Source organism: Anabrus simplex, chromosome 4 (assembly GCF_040414725.1).
Source record: "Anabrus simplex isolate iqAnaSimp1 chromosome 4, ASM4041472v1, whole genome shotgun sequence".
NCBI classification, from domain to species: Eukaryota; Metazoa; Arthropoda; class Insecta; order Orthoptera; family Tettigoniidae; genus Anabrus; species Anabrus simplex.
In genome coordinates, this window is record NC_090268.1 from 133,496,575 (window position 1) to 133,515,998 (window position 19,424).

Below are 19,424 nucleotides of genomic sequence, written 5' to 3' on the forward strand. Positions count from 1 at the left end.
ATAAAAATACATATATTCATTATTTCTATTTACATCTTCATCTTAAGAAACCTAAAACATCTGTATGTGTCCCTCCATGGTATCTGCATAGCTGAATAAGCCGCCATGTTCTGATACTCGTATTAAAGCAATTTCAATGTACTGCTGCTTCCTCACCTGTTCCTTGATGTAACCCCAGAGTGCATTATTGGGTGTTGTTAAATCAGGGCTCCTTGATGGCCATGGAAGAGGAGCTGGATTATTGTCTGATCCTCAACTGATCCAGTGATTCCCAAAGACTGTGTTCAGACATCGAACAGCCACTGCAAAGTGAGCCAGTGCCCCATCGTGTTAAAAACCAAACGATGTCTCAGATTCCCTCGTTTTGCAGCTGCGGGGTAAGTCTGTCATTAATCATCTGGAGGTAACTGTTCTGATTAACAGAACAATAAAAAATATGGACAGATGCTTTTGTGTCATTCCAGCCCAGATCATGACGTGAAGTGGGTTTTGCTAGATTTCTTGAAGAGTGATTTTCTTTCCCCAAAAGTAAACATTGCGATTACAGCAGCTGTGATAAATGGTACATTCCTCACTGAACAGGACTTCTACATTCTGAGCCATCTGACCTCAGGCATAAAGTCTCTCCAAATCATCTGATAATTGACACTCAATGTATGCCAACACCTCGTTTTCAGATCCATTTTGATGGTTTTCCTCATGGTTGATTCTGGTATCCCAACTCTTGACGCACGTTTCCGTATGGTTTTGACCCAAAATGCAAATTTTTCCAAATCTGCGCATCGCAAACACTGCCTCTTAGTCTATCTTTTCCCATGCTAACGGTCTTTGTCGGTGTTGCTTTCACAAACTGCACAACAAAAATGTCCCTCACATTTTTAATTGATGTTCCACTAATTTACGCTCATGAATACACACAGCGGCTAGCAAACATTCCTCAATCGTATAATCACGTGTAGCAGCCATTCTTTGAATATCTAGGCTCAAACTGCTGTCAATATATGACAATAGAAATAAATTGGTAGGGGTACACAGACTTTGTGTGGACTCTGCACATTAAGTATGGAATGGTCTTTGAGAAGGTGGCTAGTTTATTGAAAAGTAAAATGCAGAGTGCTGCTTTTGGTATTTTCACAAACCAGATTAACATGAGCAGCCTTTCTACAGGAAATGTTTCTAATGATTGGAAAGATTTAAGGATTAAAATTACTAGCCATAAAAATTCTGAATGGTATAAATTGTGGAAGTTGTGGTGGAAGTTGCAAAGACAACTAAAATTTGTTACAAATACTGCCACCGACGATCAAATGCAGAGCGAGTTTGATGAGAATACTTGTAGCAGCAACCATTCATTACAGTACTTGGCAGAAACTGTCTGAATTATGTGATTCCAATGATCTTTATGTGGAATTAACACAAGAATATCTAAAACATCTGTCCATTATGGTTCTGAAATTCTTCGTCAATTTTATCCACACATTTGTATTTTTGTTGCTTTCAATTTTATTTGTTATAGTTTGTAATGTTTTTTATTCTAGTATGATAATTCTGGTTTATCATTGTTTAAGAACTTCTCTTCTTTTGATGGAAAGAAGCATTTTTGTCTTCTGGATCTATGTGATCGTCTGAGAATGCGGTCGGACATCTCTATTGGAGTATATGTACAGCGTAACAATGGGAATTTCCTAAATTTCATAGAGCTTCTGATGGCCCTGTGATGAAGTGTAAGATAATTTGCATTACTATGGACCCACAATTCAAGCAGTGCATAAATATTCATTATAGATTGTTATGCCTTTCAGCGTTCAGTCTGAAAGTCTCTGAATTAACTAAACGCTCCCACAAACCTCTTTGTAACCATCTGTGTGGTCCTGTTCTGCTCATCTTAAAATCATTAGAAACAGACTTACCATATTCTGTTTTCCCTCTATTCTACTCTCCATGACCAAGTCATTATACTGAAAGATAACCTCCCCTCCTCCATTCGCCTCACAATTCCATCACTGAGGCCAGTTTGTGTGTACAGCTGCATCTATAGTTCATTCCTTATTCTTCTCAGCCGTAATGTTGGTGGGTAATGGGCACGTCTTTCAAGCGTTTTAGTTCTTTGGACAACAACTTCAAGTGGCAATAGGTGTTATAGATCTATGAAACCTAAACATAACTATTTCTCTTGCAGCATGTTTTAATTACCTGGTCCATCCTGAAAATTTGGTCCTAATGGCCCATCTTTGATCTGAAACCACACTAGTTTTCATCCAGCTTACTTAGACTCCCTTTGAACACCTTGCCTGGTATACTGATCAATGAAATACCTTGTTAGTTGTTGTAATACTTCCCATTCCCTTGTTCATAGATAGGTGCAGTTGCTGTTTTCATCCAGTCTGAAGGTTTTCTAACATTCCATTCCAATCTTGTTACACTTCGAAGCAATTTAATCTCTTTCCCATTCGGGAGATAGTTGGTTCGATTTCCAATGTCGGCAGCCCTGAAGATATTTTTCCTTGGTTTCCCATTTTCACACCAGGAAAATGATGCGGCTGTACCATAATTAAGGCCATGGCCACTTCCATACAACTCATAGTCGTTTCCTATCTCATTGTCACCATAAGACCTGTCAGTGAGACATACAGCAAATAGAAAAAAATTTCATCTCTGCTTTCCCATTATCTTTCACTACTTCAGGTCTAATTTAATCTGTTCCTGCTAATTTGATAATGTAGTTTATCATCACTTCCTGTCATTTCACTGTCATTTTTCTCCTTCTGAATGAGTAGTGCACTGGCATTGCTGGTGGCTCCAAGTAGCCTACGCGGTGGTCTCCAAAGTATGCACTAGCCATGCGTCTTTGTGGGTGTGCTATGTACCAACTGATGAGCCCAACTTAGCACATGGGCACAAAACGCTGGCAAATAGGAATGAGTTAGCTGAAAAATTTTTAATATCCAATAACGGACCATTTATAATCGTATGATGGAAGACTCGCAATGGACATAATGTATTATTAATAATTTTGACTCAAAACCAAAAACAATTTCTTGGTACATTAATGCCAAGAAAGACCTCGAAGAAATGGGCCTACGACCAGATGACTCTCACAAACGAGACCTTTCCAGAACAAGCATCGTGACTTTTCAAACTTTCCTTCATGTGAAATTGACAACTGGTGCAAAGTGGTCGGATGAAAGCCTTGATCGACACAATCAATCGAAAACTAAGTAAATGCTAGAACGCACAAGGAAACTTATAGTGGTCCCTAGTTGGCTGATTACCAAATAATAAATAACATATTATTTGCAGAATATTTCTTCCTTCTGTCCAGTGATACCCTGAGATCTGCTAGGAGTTCACCTGGTTTTTCATAATGCTATTTTCCTTTTCCCTCCTTTTCTAAGATTCTTTGTTACTGTCTAGGAAGGTTATACTGCTGCTTGATGTAGCCTTTCCAGGTTATTACTAAAATCTTCAAAGACTTCTATGATTCCATGTTACAAAAAGTGTTCATTGTTTTATCCTTCTCATTAAAGTAAGTGTTCTGATCACACACATTTTTAATAATCACAGCTGTTGTCTGGGACCTTGCTTCTAATTCTTTGTGGAGTTTATGGTACCCATTTGACACAAAACCAATAAATCGGTTTCTCCTTTATTTTTAAAGGTCTCTTACATGCTGAATTGTAGTCGGAACAAATCATAAGAGCTTAGACATTTTTGGAAAGTAGAAATGGTTTTGAACTCATCGTAGTTACACTTACTAGATGACCTGTATAAGACAAAGCACAGGTGGTGATAATTTTTTTTTAAGGTAAGGAACATGGAAGAATTCCCTTAAGAGATAAGGTTCTCTGGCAATGAATAGAACCTAGCTCAATTAGCAGATACATTAAACAAACAAAATGGAGTTACTGAGATGGCTATCACTGGTTCTGACCCCTTGAATGTTTAGTTAAGATTAGTGCAGATCAAGAATTTGCTGAACTTGTTTTGTGGGTTTGTTGCAGAGTTCCCAGTTTTGTAGAATGAAATGCAGACTGCACTGTTCAGATAGTATACTGGTGTCAGGATTATGGCTCCATAATCTTTCTTTGGAGCAACTTTTTCCCATACTTTATTAGAAGTTACATATTTTCTTTTGTGATGAGTTTCTTGTTGCTGCATGCCATGTATTCTTGAGTCACCTTTATAGGTATAACTGGTTGTCTAAACTGTTTCTTGTATTTTCTAGGTATACTGGACATTGAAGAAAAATGCCTTGAAGGTGGAGTAGTCAGCTCTGTCCATTTCTGGTATATCAAACAGCTCAGAAGAATGGAAGAAGCCCTGGTGTCATCAAACTTTCCATCTGTACAGCAGACAAGACAAGCACAATCATCGTAGGCTCAACGTTTTCTGTACTTTTTACGTGTTTCCTGGAACAAATTATGATGGGAAAGAATTCCTCTGTACAGAAACAGGTCTGTGTTACTCTGTTTTGATTTATAATGGTTTAATAACTTTTAGAAGTAGCTCTTTACTTTTAATACCTTGGATAGATTCTTCCAGTTTTTTAGTATATTGTACATTAAGAAACCTGTTTATTGTTTCAATGGTAGAATCGGGGCTGGGTTCTGTAAGTACCTGTTAACTGGAGATACAATTCACCCACGAGTGTATATTCTTTCCCATTAACCCTCAAAGTGCTGATCATTTCACTCTTAAGTGCTGAGCGTTCTTAAGGCAGCGTGCAGATACATCTTTAATAAAATTATAATAAATACAAATTTTTAACTCCATATGACATATATCAGTTTGTTCAGGAAGAATTTCTGCTAGTGGTTTTGTCGCACCAACACACATCTTATGGCGATGATGGGATAAGAAAGGCCTAGGAGTTGGAAGAAATTGGCCGTGGCCTTAAGGTACAGCCCCAGCGTTTGCCTGGTGCAAAAATGGGAAACCACGGAAAACCATCTTCAGGGCTGCCGACAGTGGGATTCGAACCCACTATTTCCCGGATGCAAGCTCACAGCCACGCGCCTCTAACCACATGGCCAACTCGCCCGGTTCAGGAAGAATTAGAGAATAAAATAATTGTAGGATGTTTTACTTACAAGTATCCAGTAAAAGTATATTGGATGAGTCATGTTAAAAAAATTTCAAAATATATTCAATTTTTGAGATTGGTCACAAGCACTAAATTATCTGAAATTAAATTCAAAGATATACAAAATGTGCCAGATTTATTACAGTCACACTGATATAATAGAAACTTTAATGAATAATAAAAAAAGTCACAGATAAAAAGACTAGGAGAGTGTTGTGGTGGGTCATTATGTCTGGATGTGCCTGGTAGGGTTAGCATGTTTGGGTTGTCTACATCACTACTTGACGCATCACTATAGTTATGGGTATCTAAATTAGGGTCATATTCTTCCCCACTTCCAGAAGAAAAGTCGTCTAATGATAAATCGGGAAAATCTACATTACCAATGTCTTCTTCACTTTCATCACTCCCAAGCACCTCCAATGCTTTTCTAATTGCACTTGAACCACTTAGTTCACTCATGTTTATATTATAATCACTAAACTAAAATAAACCAATTAAAATGGGGTAAATCAGGCACACAATTATCGCAAATTGGTTAGCAAACCATCTTCAAATGCTCGAAGCAACTGGACAGTTGGAGTAGACATAAACAGACCAGTTCACAGCTGACAAAATCTCCGCTTACTGCTTTCCTTCCTCAACCAAAGACCAACCTGCACTGCCTACGAGATAGAGAATTTCATTTCACAGCAAGAATATTCGTAAAATTGTTATACAGATTATACGAATCGTCTCACTGCGAGATGATAGCACTTGAGCCGGGATCCGAATCATCTCGTAGCGAGACGATAGCACTTGGAGGCTTAAGAAATAAGCTTTGAATTTGAAATGAATATCTGTTCCTTGAAAGCTGGGGAAATGTATACTTCAGTAGAGGCCACATCAAAGTGTGTAGCTTGCAATTACTTTAACCTTAGAGGTGCCAAATGTTGCATTTACAACATATAGTGATATAACATTGCAGGCATTTGCTTAATCAGTTATTATAGTTTCACGGATGCTTTTATATAAAGTAACACATTGAAGGCAAATGATTATTTTTCATAACTCATTTCTCACTAACTGGAAATTACTTATTTAAGCACAGGGGAGATAGAAATTCAGCTGTTCTTCCAAACTTCCCCCTGCACTTTCAGTTGCTGTGAAATATTTCAAAAACACGTAGGCATGACAGAGTTAAAAACCAAAATTTTCTGTTGGAGCAGTTATTGTCATTTCTGTAATAATTGAATCTTGTGGGGATACACTTGGTATTGAGTCCTCAATGAATAAATTTAGAAGAATTTTTTTGAATGTATCCTGCCAACTGATGAACTGGGCATTTCTAATTTAGTTATGTGACTTTCCCGATCTTGATACCGTGGGCTCGAATCCTGAATTTTAACCTTTCATTACTGTGAACTTCAGGATTTCTGGAGACCTACGAGGCCTGACAGGAAAAAAACTCTCAGATGACTACTCGGAGTTGTGCTTGGTGGCAGACGGAAGTGAGAGCAGCACAGAATTTTAATTATCTTGTGTTTTTCTTCATATATTTACCCTGACTTATTTTTGAAACAAAGAAATTCTACATGATTTTTATATGGTAATTTTTAAAACTGATGGGAGTTTTATTTAGTGGTTAACATGAAAATCTGTATAACAAAGCAGTTTTTTTTTTTCTTCAAATTATTGGTCCCATGCTCGCTATATAGGAGTTTAGTACTTACATAAATAGGTAAAATATGGTTTTCTGAGTATTTGATTTGATTTATCATAACGAGTTATTACTTCTCCCGTTACAGAGTATATAATTCAAATAACAGTAACAGCGCCTACTACATACTAGTTTGTCTAACCCTTGTCCAGTTTCTCTACGAGGTCAGGTATGAGGCAAGATGAATCTGCTGTGGTGGGTTTTTATGACCGGATGTCCTTCCTGACGTCAAACTAAATCAGAGGGGTTAATGTCCAGCTCCATGGCTAAATGGTTAGCGTGCTGGCCTTTGGTCACAGGGGTCCGGGGTTCGATTCCCGGGAGGGTCAGGAATTTTAACCATTTGTTAATTTCGCTGGCATGGGGGCTGGGTGTACGAGTTGTCTTCATCATTTCATCCTCATCACGACGCGCAGGTCGCCTACGGGAGTAAAGTCAAAAAACCTGCACTTGGCAAGCCGAACTTGTCCTCGGACACTCCCGGTACTAAAAGCCATATGCCATTTCAGAGTGGTTAATGAGATACGATAAAATGAATTACATGATATGATGGTAGGAAAGGAGAGAAAGTAAAATCCGGCCCCAGCACATAGCCTACTCCTGTTGAATAGCACCAAGGGGTGTGCTCAAGGCTTAATGTCCCCATCTGATGGACGAATCAGTTAAATGCTCTCGCTCACAAAGCACTGCAGAAAGATTTGGAATTTAATCCGGGCTTTTGGCATGCAATCTAGTGATCAGAAATTGTATAACCCTACATCCTCTACCCTGCCAGCCAACATTCTGATGGTGAAAATGTTTTTGACCAACGGAACATGAACCGGCTAACCAGGATGTCAGACCATTTAGACTTCAATGCCTTAATGATCGTGGCCACAAAGTGGATGACTACTACTGATAACTACAGACATCATTTGAGAAAACTAAATTCTTATGTTCAGAGACAAATATCAAGAACCTGAGAACAAAATATGCTACAATTGACAGGGTCCCTTACTTCAAATATCTCAGAATTTATCAAACCGCCATGCCTTGAAAAGATCTCACAACAAACTCTTCTCCAAAAAATTAAAAATGCATTAGGGTTAGTCCAGAACATCTACAACAAAAAATCAGTCAAGACATACAAAAATTTGGAATTACAGCACTCATAAATTAAAGTCCTTTGCAAGTGAAGCACTGGCACTCCACAGAAAACAAGAACTTGAAGATATCAAATAGAGGAAGATCATTAAGAAAATCTAGGAGCAAGATACACCCAAGACAGTTACGGGTTACAATCAGTTGAAACAAATGTTCTCATACATTGAAATTAGCGTTAGGAAAAGATGAACAAAATTCTTCATTCATCTCTAGATTACCAGAAAATAGATTGATAAAAAGGATCATAGATTATGTAACCACACTTCAGAACTCAACACCCTGGCTTAATGAACTTCGAAAGGACCTTGTAAATTGAAAAATAAGTTCAACAGACATTCTAGAAAAGACATCTTTAGAGACTAAGTAAACAATTGGGAAGCTACATCAGAGCAACCACAACAAAATCAGTACAGATTAAAGTGGTCGGATGAACGTAAATAAGCCTTCTCGGAAAGAATGAAAGCCTATTGGAACAGTAAGAACCCACAAGAGAATTGAGTTACTTGCTTAGTTTTCCAATATTGGGAGAATTTTGCTACTAATAAGCAGTATACAATATATACATATTTACAAACACATACGGAAGAAAAGAACATGAAAACAGAAAAGTGTTTATACATTTGAAATGACGGATGAAAAAAGGTAATATAACTTTGTTACCAAATACGCAGAACGGGATAGAAGGAACTCTTGAGGTGTCCGTAAGATGTTTATGAATTTCACTAGCTGATGAGTGGAATACATCCACTATTTCGCTAATTTCATTCAGGGATCTTCGGGCCTGCATAAAGTTCCTTTGTGATTCAATTCTGCACCTTAGTAAGTGAAAGGTGACCAGCCCATTGGGTGTTACTGTTAGGAACATGAATTAGTAGCAACTAGAGTAAAATAGGACAATTGAGGAAATTGCAGATTCATTTTTGTATGAAACTTGCATTAACATGCCTGTGAGGAAATGCAGGGTTTTCAATGAGACAAGATTTAAAACTCTTGCAATTTGTTTTGAGCAAATTTTAAATGCCTTGTTAATGATATTTAACACATGCTCATTGAAAAATAAGGCTCATAATGAGAAATGAGAATCTCTTATTTTATTGAATACCTCTTGTAAAGATAGCACTTAAACCATTCAAGCAAGCTTCCACGAATGCTGTATGCTGACACCTTAGTAGAGCAAGTCCATATACATGGCATCAACCTCCTTGCAGTTGTCCAGGGTGCTAGATATGAAGTGGTAGTACACAGCAAGATTGGTGGTTGAGTTTCTGGACAAAACCATGCTGGTTCATATTAATTAAACCACTGACTGTACTGTACAATGCTTTCTACAAGACTCTATCTGCTACCTTGGAAATGAGTGAAAGAACTACTACTGGTCTGTAACTGACAAAGATCTGTCACCTTTCTTGAAAACGGGAATAACATATCCTTTTATTCAAATGGGGAAATTGCCTGTACGAAGAGACCAGTTGATTATTGTGGTTAGTAGGGTTGCCAGCTCCTCACTATGCTCGTGTAACAATTCTTGGAATGTGATCTGGACCAGATGACTTAGCTCTTATTTACTACAACTTTAGTATTAGGTACACTTATTACCACTAAATCTACTTCGTGATTACTTCATGTTCAAAGACTTCAAGATGTTGTAGACTTCTGATGCTGAACCTACCACTGATAACTCCAAACTGTTCAGTGTGAGAATTACAGGGAATGCTGGGTGAATCAAATTTTTTGAAAGTGTTGACAAAATTATCCCAATTTCTTTCATTGAGCAGAGTTCCTTGTCTTCACTAATCATAGAGGGTAGTCGCCTAGATTTTGATTTGTAATTAATAAATTTCCAAAATCTTCATGGATTTCTGATAGTATTTTCTTCAACAGACATGACATAATCCCTGTACTTTCTCCGCTCTCCACCCGATGAGGCAGGCCTCGTGTGATTTGTGACACTGGGACAAAATTTGCTGAGGCTAACAAGTTCTTGTGCAACATTGATGGAAACATGTGGAAGCATCAGTGTCTAGAATAAAGTGGAAGTTTAGTCCATCAGCTCCTTGGTGGGATGGATTCTGAGAGCGTATTGTTCAAATGGTCAAACTGTGACTAGAATTGACTGGCACCTGTGGAGAGTGACAGCTATATTTCCGGGTGACATATTTATGAATATGTTCTCAAATATTCTGTTTAACAGTATGTATATTCTATACATATTACATTAATCTAGTACGTTTCTTCTCCTAGGGGACATCATCAGCTAGTGCTAAATATACATCAAACAAAAATCACTGTTGAAAATGGTGGGACTAAAGCTAAATATGATTAACATAACACATTTAAAATACATTACATAATATGAACAGCAAGTGTTCAAAGTCCTCTTGAGGTCAAATCATGTTGAAATCCATTAAAATTAATCAAGGGAAGTCTGTAAGACTCTTTACTATGTCTTGAAGTTTGTGGAAAAACTTCTAGGTACTTAAGGCGGCACTTCGGAGATAAAAATCAATATTTTGGACATTTTGGCGAATTTTTAATGACTGAAATTGAAAGAATTGAGTTTCTTCTTTCTTTTCACAAAGTTATTCCATTGAATTAAAAAAAATTCACTTTAATACTTAGTTTGCCAGTCTGTACACAGAAGAAATTGGCATGGCATCTGCTGAACTGTTTTATTTAGGTAATGTTATTGTCACGCTTCCATTCAATCAAATATGCCTGTTCTTTGCAATTACGCATCCATGGGATGGGCCAACAGCTCCCTCTCCCGATATATTTATACAGAATCCAGCTGTAAGACCTACCATATTTTGAATGAATTTATAAAGCCTGTTATGGACTAATATTTCAGTACTAGACTGTTATTGAGCAACATTATATATTTGTACTGGTATTCCTGATGGTACTACAATAGTGTAAACTATGTTTTGTAATTCTTGTATGTTTAATCTTCTTTGTGAATTCTGTGGTGGTAGCCAGTCTGTTTACTTTTGTGAAGTACACGCGCAAGTAACCTCTGCTAGTTGCGTATCAAGATACTATTACTGAAAGATATGGGTGCTGTAATAATTGATAGCTTGATTCCAAGGGAATAAACAATATGCGTAAACATAGTTCAGCCTTAGCTAAGCGACGAATTGCTGAACTTTTGTTAGGAAAAAGATGGGGATCAGCTGTTACCAAACAGGAGTCTCCATTGAAGAAACCAGAAACATGAAATGTTATCGAAATCAGATTCTCATCAGGAAAGTGGTGCATCAACTTAAAGACATGAAAGGCCTGCACCTATAGCCAACAACCATGACATGACAGAAACTACAATCCCCATAAGTTTGACTCAGAAGTTGCATTGTGAAAAACAAAATACAGGTGAATCATTTTCAGTTCTTTGGAGAAGAGAGAAACTTCCAGAGTTAGCAGTATTCGTACAGAAGCTGTTAAGAAAAAGGAAAAAACACACAGTTCTGGTGACTTTTAGGTAATGAATCAGGAAGAAAACTTCACTTGAACTTTGCTTTAATTTTCCTGCCAATTGTAATTTTATATTTAAATACCATTTTTCTCCCATAATATCCTGCCAAATGTAACAAAATTTGTATGTCACACACAGCCCCCCCCCCCCCCCCCCCTTTTACAGAGGAGAGTACACATAAGGTACATATAAAACAAAGTAATGATGTAATAATCCAAAATAACAAACCTGCAGGACCGATGACATACCATGAAAAACATTTTAAATTTCAACATACACCTGGCTACATAGGGTTACCAACATAACTAAAGAAAGGATACAGGAAGCAGGCCAGGAAACCCTATAGAGCAAGAGATCTTATGTGACGTTGTAGGGAAAGAAACGTGAGAGCATTAACCCTTTAGTCCGGTTTACTCACAATAAAGAATTTTATTAAGGTATAAAACACCAATTAAAAGGATAACATTATCAATTAAGAAAAAGGTTAAATTGAACCACAAGGTACCTATGGGTGGTTCTTCCAAAAATCAAATATCAACACAATATTACAATTACATTTAAGGTGAGCGTAACTTCGATGAAATTTCCAAGGAAAATTTAACAGGGGATATGACAATTACAACCATCAAAATGGAAAGGTGTCTACAAATTAGTCTGCAAATTATTACCAAAAAAAGTAATTTGAAATTTAAAGCAGAGGCCTTCAAAGTTGCTGTTTTCTCCTAATACACATCAGCGAGAGACGCATCGCTCCACAGGCGTACTCTAAATTGACGCTGCATTACTGGAGGCAACCCGAATGGAAAAATTAAAATTTATATCACAAGAGATTAATATGAAGGAATTACCTCCAAATTACCTAGCTGATTACATTTGAGAAAAGAAAACATGGTTACCCTGGGATGACTGGAGCCGCTGAGCGGACCACCTTACAAGGTGCGTCCGATCGTAGGAACGTATGAAAACCAAAGACGCGGAACAGAGCCCCGCTACTACCGAGTAGCCAAAGGCCGGGAATAGCAACAATCGCAGCCAATCGGGGAAGCTACCGTACCTATGATTCGACCCGAAGTTTTCACCAACCAATGAAAATAACTTACCTAATATGGTAATGTGGGAAGCATATTCTAGAGGATTCAATTGTGAAACTCAGCGATTTCGTGATCGAAGCCTCCACGTGGCAACTACAGGGTGATACAAAAAATGGGTTACAACTTATACACTACTGGAGATCTCAAATACCACAATCAACACACCATTATTAAATAAACATAATTGTCTCTTCTGTGAGTCCTGAAAATTCTTTAAATCCACAAAATTTCACAACAAATAAAACACATAAAAATTTACATAAATTTACAGCAACAAAACAACCAACTATTTATTGAATTCTTCAAAAATGGCTGAGAGTTCCTTAGTTTCCATCCAGATTATTAATTTCTCACTACCGGCAACATCCTTTACCGCCAAATCTTGTGCTCTGTTCGATAATAAATTTTAAAATAAAACACTTCATTAAATGGCGGTTTTAACTGGAGGTCTAAATTTTGTGAAAACACACTGATTACCAACACATCACCTACATCTTGATGCGACTTTCACCAAGAGTATCTTGGAAGCAGAATTTCCTAAGCTCGACCACAGGTATTGCTGTCCATAGGATTGCTGAAATCGGCCGCCTGCCAACACGGTTTCCCTTTTCAGTTCCACCAGGGTCTCCAATGAAGCTTCATTTAGTTCATTCGAATAGTGAACTCACAGTGAATATGTAAGACATGGCGCAGTACTGGACAACTTCCACCACCAGGAATTCTGAGACACTGCACTCCCAGGTTGGATGCACACAAGTTAGGAATTCAGTGCCCCTTCCAACAGGCACGACAGGTTACCTGTCTGGACCAGCTTATAGTGATCACAGGAACACAGATCAGTCCGCAGTAGAAAAGGAAGTAATATAGGAAAAGCCATAGCCTCGGCTATGCAGAAGAATCTTTTGAGAAACCTAGAGTGAAGGGTGTTTTTTTTTTTTTTTTTTATAAATATTACTATATAACAGGAACTGTTAATATTCCGTGCGAGGAGGATAACTTCGCCCCAAATATCTTCAGGAACTCCAAGCCACCCCCAGGGCAAGCATGTATAAAAATTTACGAAACATAACAGACCAAACAAAATTAGGAAAGTTTACCGGAGTTTACCTTAATACCGGAAATATTGCAAGGGATCCTTAGTTATGACAATGAATGAAAATCTTAACCTAAAGGACATACTAAATAGTAAAAGGAAGAATTAGTCTGTGCATTCTTAATCACCTAGGATAACCAAATAAACAAAACAAATAAGGGAAAAATTCAGGATATTGCAAGAGAACTCAAGAGAGAAATTAAATTAGCTTGCAACCATTTTCAATAAATTGAGGTTAGTAAGTCACTATTCATTTACCATGTCATGTACACACAAAATGTTCGCATAGATATACTCACATTACATATTACGTGTCCCACCAATCAAATTAAGTCTCAATTAAGCCAGGAATACCAAATCAAAATCACATTACTTAACCAACAGGAACTCAAAAATAAAAAACGAAAGCAATGCAAAAGTGTGCATACAAAAATCCAACTCACTGGTATAAGAAATTAAAAGGCACAAGTAACACCTTCATACCAGATAACCGCATGACACACAAGACTACCAAGCTCATTTGTCCTCCGACACACACAAGACACAAGTGCGACGATTCCTGAATCAGCATAAACCAATGGTAAAAGGCACAGACGACCTCAACACTGACTCTCCATCACAAAAAACAGTACACACACTCCAAAACACCCATGCAATGACACATCAAGAAGTACCCACAATAGAAAAAGGACAATACATGACCTCAAGCCTCCACGTGTTGAACTTATCACATGACAATAAGACTCTTAGGGCCAATATCGTACTCCCAGGAGAGGATTGGCCTCTCTCTCAGCACCGTAAGCCCTAAGTCTCAGTACACACGTACATGCCTTCCCAAGGCACCCAAGACACACACAATTATTTGCAAAATGGTAGGACAGATGCGGCGTGGCTACCCAAATTTTGAACCTTACTCAGTATAGAATCAAATACTTCTGCAAAATGAGTAAATAAATTTAGAAGACACGAAACCCGTAATGCAAGAAATTCTTAACATAGAGAGAATCTAATAAAACAAAATAAGCAGGAAAATTAATTGTAGAAATCTTCCTAAATTGTAACACCTACAAAATATTACAAGGTTTTGGTGATGAAATTAAAATAACCAAAACAAATCTTAATGACCCGCAAACCAACAATGAATTTAACCAAAATTAATAGCTCAGCATGACACCGAAATGAAGGTTTGCAGAAAATCTTCCTAGAATTCATTTTAACAATAACAAGAGACATAATTTTCCATCTAGAGCCATCTAATACCAGGAAAAAGATTACAAGGAATCTCATACCAGATGCATCAGATTTCAAACATGTCTGAAGCACAAGTGCAGATCCGTAAACCGGCAAATTTGCCCAAATGGGCCTCAGCGAACGCTGGCCTATTATGGTGAGCAAGTTTCACCCTACAAGACTCAGTCAATGTAGACCCTCCTAGCAAGTATAGGAACACACGGGTAAATAAATATACGTGACAAGGAAACACACTTACACGATGGAAAAGCACAAAAGGACAATCAAGGAAACTTTCACACAGATTGAGATCCAATCCCCTCTAATCTGTGTGGCGAATTCAGCAACTGGCTGGGAACTGTCCCCAAATAGTCCCATTCCTACCTGGAAACGAACCCATATCCATCAAAAGACCAAAACAACCCCACATGACCAGAAATTTAAATATATACAGAGCTAAAATAAAATGTAAAATAATTTTAGAAAATCACACACGTAGAATACTGCCAAACAAACACAGCAGGCGATAAGAAATGAAATTTTTAAAAAACCTTGCTGAAACAAGAGATTTGCAAACAGAAAAACACTCGAAGAAATAGACTAAAATTTACGAACTTTAACCTCAAATTATTGCCAAAAATTTACCGAAATAGAAATTTCACAAACTTAAGAATTCATGCTAAAATTAACCAAAACACAATGATCCATCTGGCAATTCACACTACAATATACGTGGCCTGGAAGAAACAAGATTACGACATGAGTAAATTTATAAGATGGAAAATGCGTGCACAGACTCGAGGTATAGGTCAGTAACCAGGTGTCTAACAGATAATCACTCCAACTGTTCCAAGATATCATAGTCAAACAAGAAGGTACAATACTTAGCACGATTTCATGACGTAGTTTAAAGCAACAAATATTCACTCGGATGTTAAGATCAAAACACGTATCGAAAACTTGACATAATCATACTGAAATTTATCAAAGACTTTTGGAACGTGAACACAGCACACGAAATGTGAAGATATCACTTTACTGCAAAACATGTGGTCAAGCGAAACCTTGCCACGCAAGAAAATTTATTAAAATTAACGAGACCAAAAAAACTTGTTACAAATAGTGAAGCACCATTTCCTCCAGCCGTTAATTACAAGGTACAAAACACCGCAACACAGACTGCACATCACGGCACGAAAAACACGTTATTTTTATAACTCAAGCAAGAATTATGAAAGACAAAAACTGGGAATTAAGAATACACACGTAACAATTACAGCCTATAAAAGAAACATGTCATATATTAATCTTTAAAACCCCCACATGGTCCTAATGGCATGGGGTCAACATAAGGAAAATTTTAAAAATTAAAAATAATTTTACGAAAGTTTACCGAATATTAACAAAAATTACCTTAGGAGGTGATACTAGGTTTTTTTAGGTGAGACAAGGGTTATCGCTTTCGCGTCTCTTGTACAACCACGCTCTGCTACTAGATGTCAACCCCCCCCCCCCCCCCCTTCTTTTACAGAGGAGAGTACACATAACATAAGCTACATATAAAACAAAGTAATGATGTAATAATCCAAAATAACAAACCTGCAGGACTGATGACATACCATGAAAAACATTTTAAATTTTAACATACACATGGCTACGCAGGGTTACCAACATAACTAAAAGGATACAAGAATTAGGCCGGGGAACCCTACAAAAGACGAGCTCTTACGTGACGACGTTGGGAAAGAAACTTGAGAGCATTAACCCTTTAGTCAGGTTTACTCACAGTAAAGAATTTTAACAAGGTATAAAGCACCAATTAAAAGGATAACATTATCAATTAAGAACAGGGTTAAATCGAACCACGAGGTACCTATGGGTGGTTCTTCCAAAAATCAAATATAAAGGCAATATTACAATTACATTTAAGAAGGTGAAAAAACTTCAATGAAATTTCCAAGGAAAATTTAACAGGGGATATGACAATTACAACCATCAAAATGGAAAGGTGTCTACAAATTATTATTAAAAAAAAGTAATTTGAAATTTAAAGCAGAGGCCTTCAAAGTTGCTGTCTTCTCCTAATACACATCAGCAAGAGACGCATCGCTCCACAGGCATACTTTAAATTGACGCTGCATTACTGGAGGTAACCCGAATGGAAAAATTAAAATTTACATCACAAAAGATTATTAAAAAGAAATTTCCTCCAAAACAAAGGATATGCCTAGCTGACGAACTAAGACATGACAAAACCAAAATGGTGAAAACCAGGGTCTAAGGTAAACTCCAAACAAATGAATTTACATATTAAGTTAACATTTAAGAAAAGAAAACATGCTTACCCCGGGATGACTGGAGCCGCTGAGTGGACCACCTTACAAGGTGCGTCCGATCGTAAGAACTCGAAAACCAAAGACGCGGAACAGTCCCGCTACTACCAAGTGGCCAAAGGCTGGAAATTGAGAAACGCTCAGACAGCCAATCAGGGAAGCTACCGTACCTATGATTCGACCCGAAGTTTTCACCAACCAAAATGGCTGTTATTCCAACCAATGAAAATACCCTACCTAATATGGTAATGTGGGAAACACATTCTAGAGGTTTTGATTCCAAAACTCGGATTTCGTGATCAAAGCCTCCACGTGGCAACTACAGGGTGATACAAAAATGGGTTACAACATATACACTAGTGGAGATCTCCAACACCACAACCAATTAACACTCCATTATTAAATATAATTATCTTCTGTGAGTCATGAAAATTCTTTAAATCCGCAAAATTACACAACAAATAATACACGTGAAAATTTACATAAATTTACAGCAACAAAAAAAAAAGCCAAATATTTAAATAATTCTTCAAAAATGTCTGCGAGTTCCTTAGTTTCCATCCACATTAATTTCTCACCACCTGTGACAGTGTATGTATCACAGCTATATTAGGAAACGTGCGTATGGAATTTTTGATTGCAGAATTTTTTCAAGTAGTAGGGATTTTTAAGTCCAAAGTTTTACAACATAAAAAAATTACACAAACTTTAGTACGAGCATCTGAAGTAGTACTGGGAGAACCGCAAAGCCTGAACAATCCCTTCAAAGAGACTTGAACAATGGGCTGACTCAAGTGATCCTATGCAGTCATAAAAGATAAATACCTGTCCTAACTGACTGACTCATTCATCATCGCAATTACGTGTCCCGATAGTCTGAGGGCTGTCACATCACTTATATTTACTGCCAAGTAAACACACATAATAGTGAAAACTAAAAGGTAGGTTGTATGGGATTTTTATATATAACCGTATAAGTTTTCAGCAAGTATCAGATAGGAAAAGGCAAGTGATGGTGATTATCGTTTAAAGAGGACTGGGGAAGAAGAGCCGTGGCCATCCAATTAATAGGGGTTAAACAGGAGTGAATTTTTAGAAATCTACAGTATATCCCAAACGTAAAATGTTGCAGAAGTGAAAATCGGTATTTGGAATCTCCTGTAAAATTAAAGAAACATAGGTGATTTATTTTTGGAAACTCCACTTAAGGGGAACTAAAAAGGGGGTGAGATTTTAAAATGAGCATGTCTACAGTTTATCTCTAAATTTAACATGTTACAATAGTGAAAATGGTATTCTTTATTAAAAATAAACATGTATTTTTTTGTTTTTGGAAAAAACACTTGGGTGGGGGTAAAAATGACTAAGTAGGATTGAATTCTTTTTATTGGGGTATTGGTATCTCAAAAACTAAAGATGTTATAGATGTGAAAATTGGTATTTGGATCACCTTTAAAAACAAAGAAAAAGCATTTTTGGGTGAAAATCATCTTGGGGGCAGGGGTGAAAAGGAGTTAAATTCCTTTTATGAGAACACATTTTCAAAAACTGAATATGTTACAGTTGTGATAATTGGTATTTAGAAGACCCCTAACTAATAAAGAAACGAGTATTTTTTTCTGGAAAATTCACTTAAAGGTGGAGTGGGGGGTGTGGGGAAGAAAGTGAATTATTTTTTGGGAATACTTACATCTCAAAACTGAAAGTAACAGATGTAAACAACATTGGTATTTGGAATCTCCTCTAAACATAAACACTCCGTTTTTGGTGGGGGGAAATCAACTTAACGACGGTAGGATGAAAGGCGTTGAGACCTCTAAACATACACTCCTTTGGGAGGGGGGAGATCAACTTAAGGGTGGTTGGGTGAAAAAGGTGTTGAGACCAATTGATTTTACTCATAATGTACTTGATTCTGATCATAAACCGATCATTTCTAATCTTTTTTGGGTTAGTTTCCAAGAGTCATCTTTTATTTATTTTTTTTTATTTTTTTTATTACAGTTAGATTACAGTAGATTCTCCTGGCATATAAACAAAAATGTAAAGAAATTTGAAATAAACCATGCAATTGTTCACCACTATAATAAGGTCAATAATGCACGGAAGTATATCATTCGTATCGCCAGAAATCCTGTGCACTTGCCTACACGCGACAATGGTGCTGGTCACATTGACAGCAATGAAAAGGGCAGCAGATATAATTTACCAAGTAGCAGTCTTGCATCTCGCTACGGGGTCCAGAACATCAATAATAATAATAATAATAATAATAATAATAAT

The 19,424-nt window shown here is 37.2% G+C and overlaps 1 long non-coding RNA gene across 1 annotated transcript in view; it reads left to right on the plus strand.

The window, feature by feature from the left end:
- LOC136872501 (uncharacterized) overlaps positions 1 to 19,424 on the plus strand; it is an 81,238-nt gene that overhangs the window by 25,098 nt on the left and 36,716 nt on the right. Inside the window, exon 2 of the long non-coding RNA XR_010859928.2 lies at positions 4,226 to 4,454. This is a non-coding gene — a long non-coding RNA (uncharacterized lncRNA). The remainder of the gene's footprint in view (positions 1 to 4,225; positions 4,455 to 19,424) is intronic.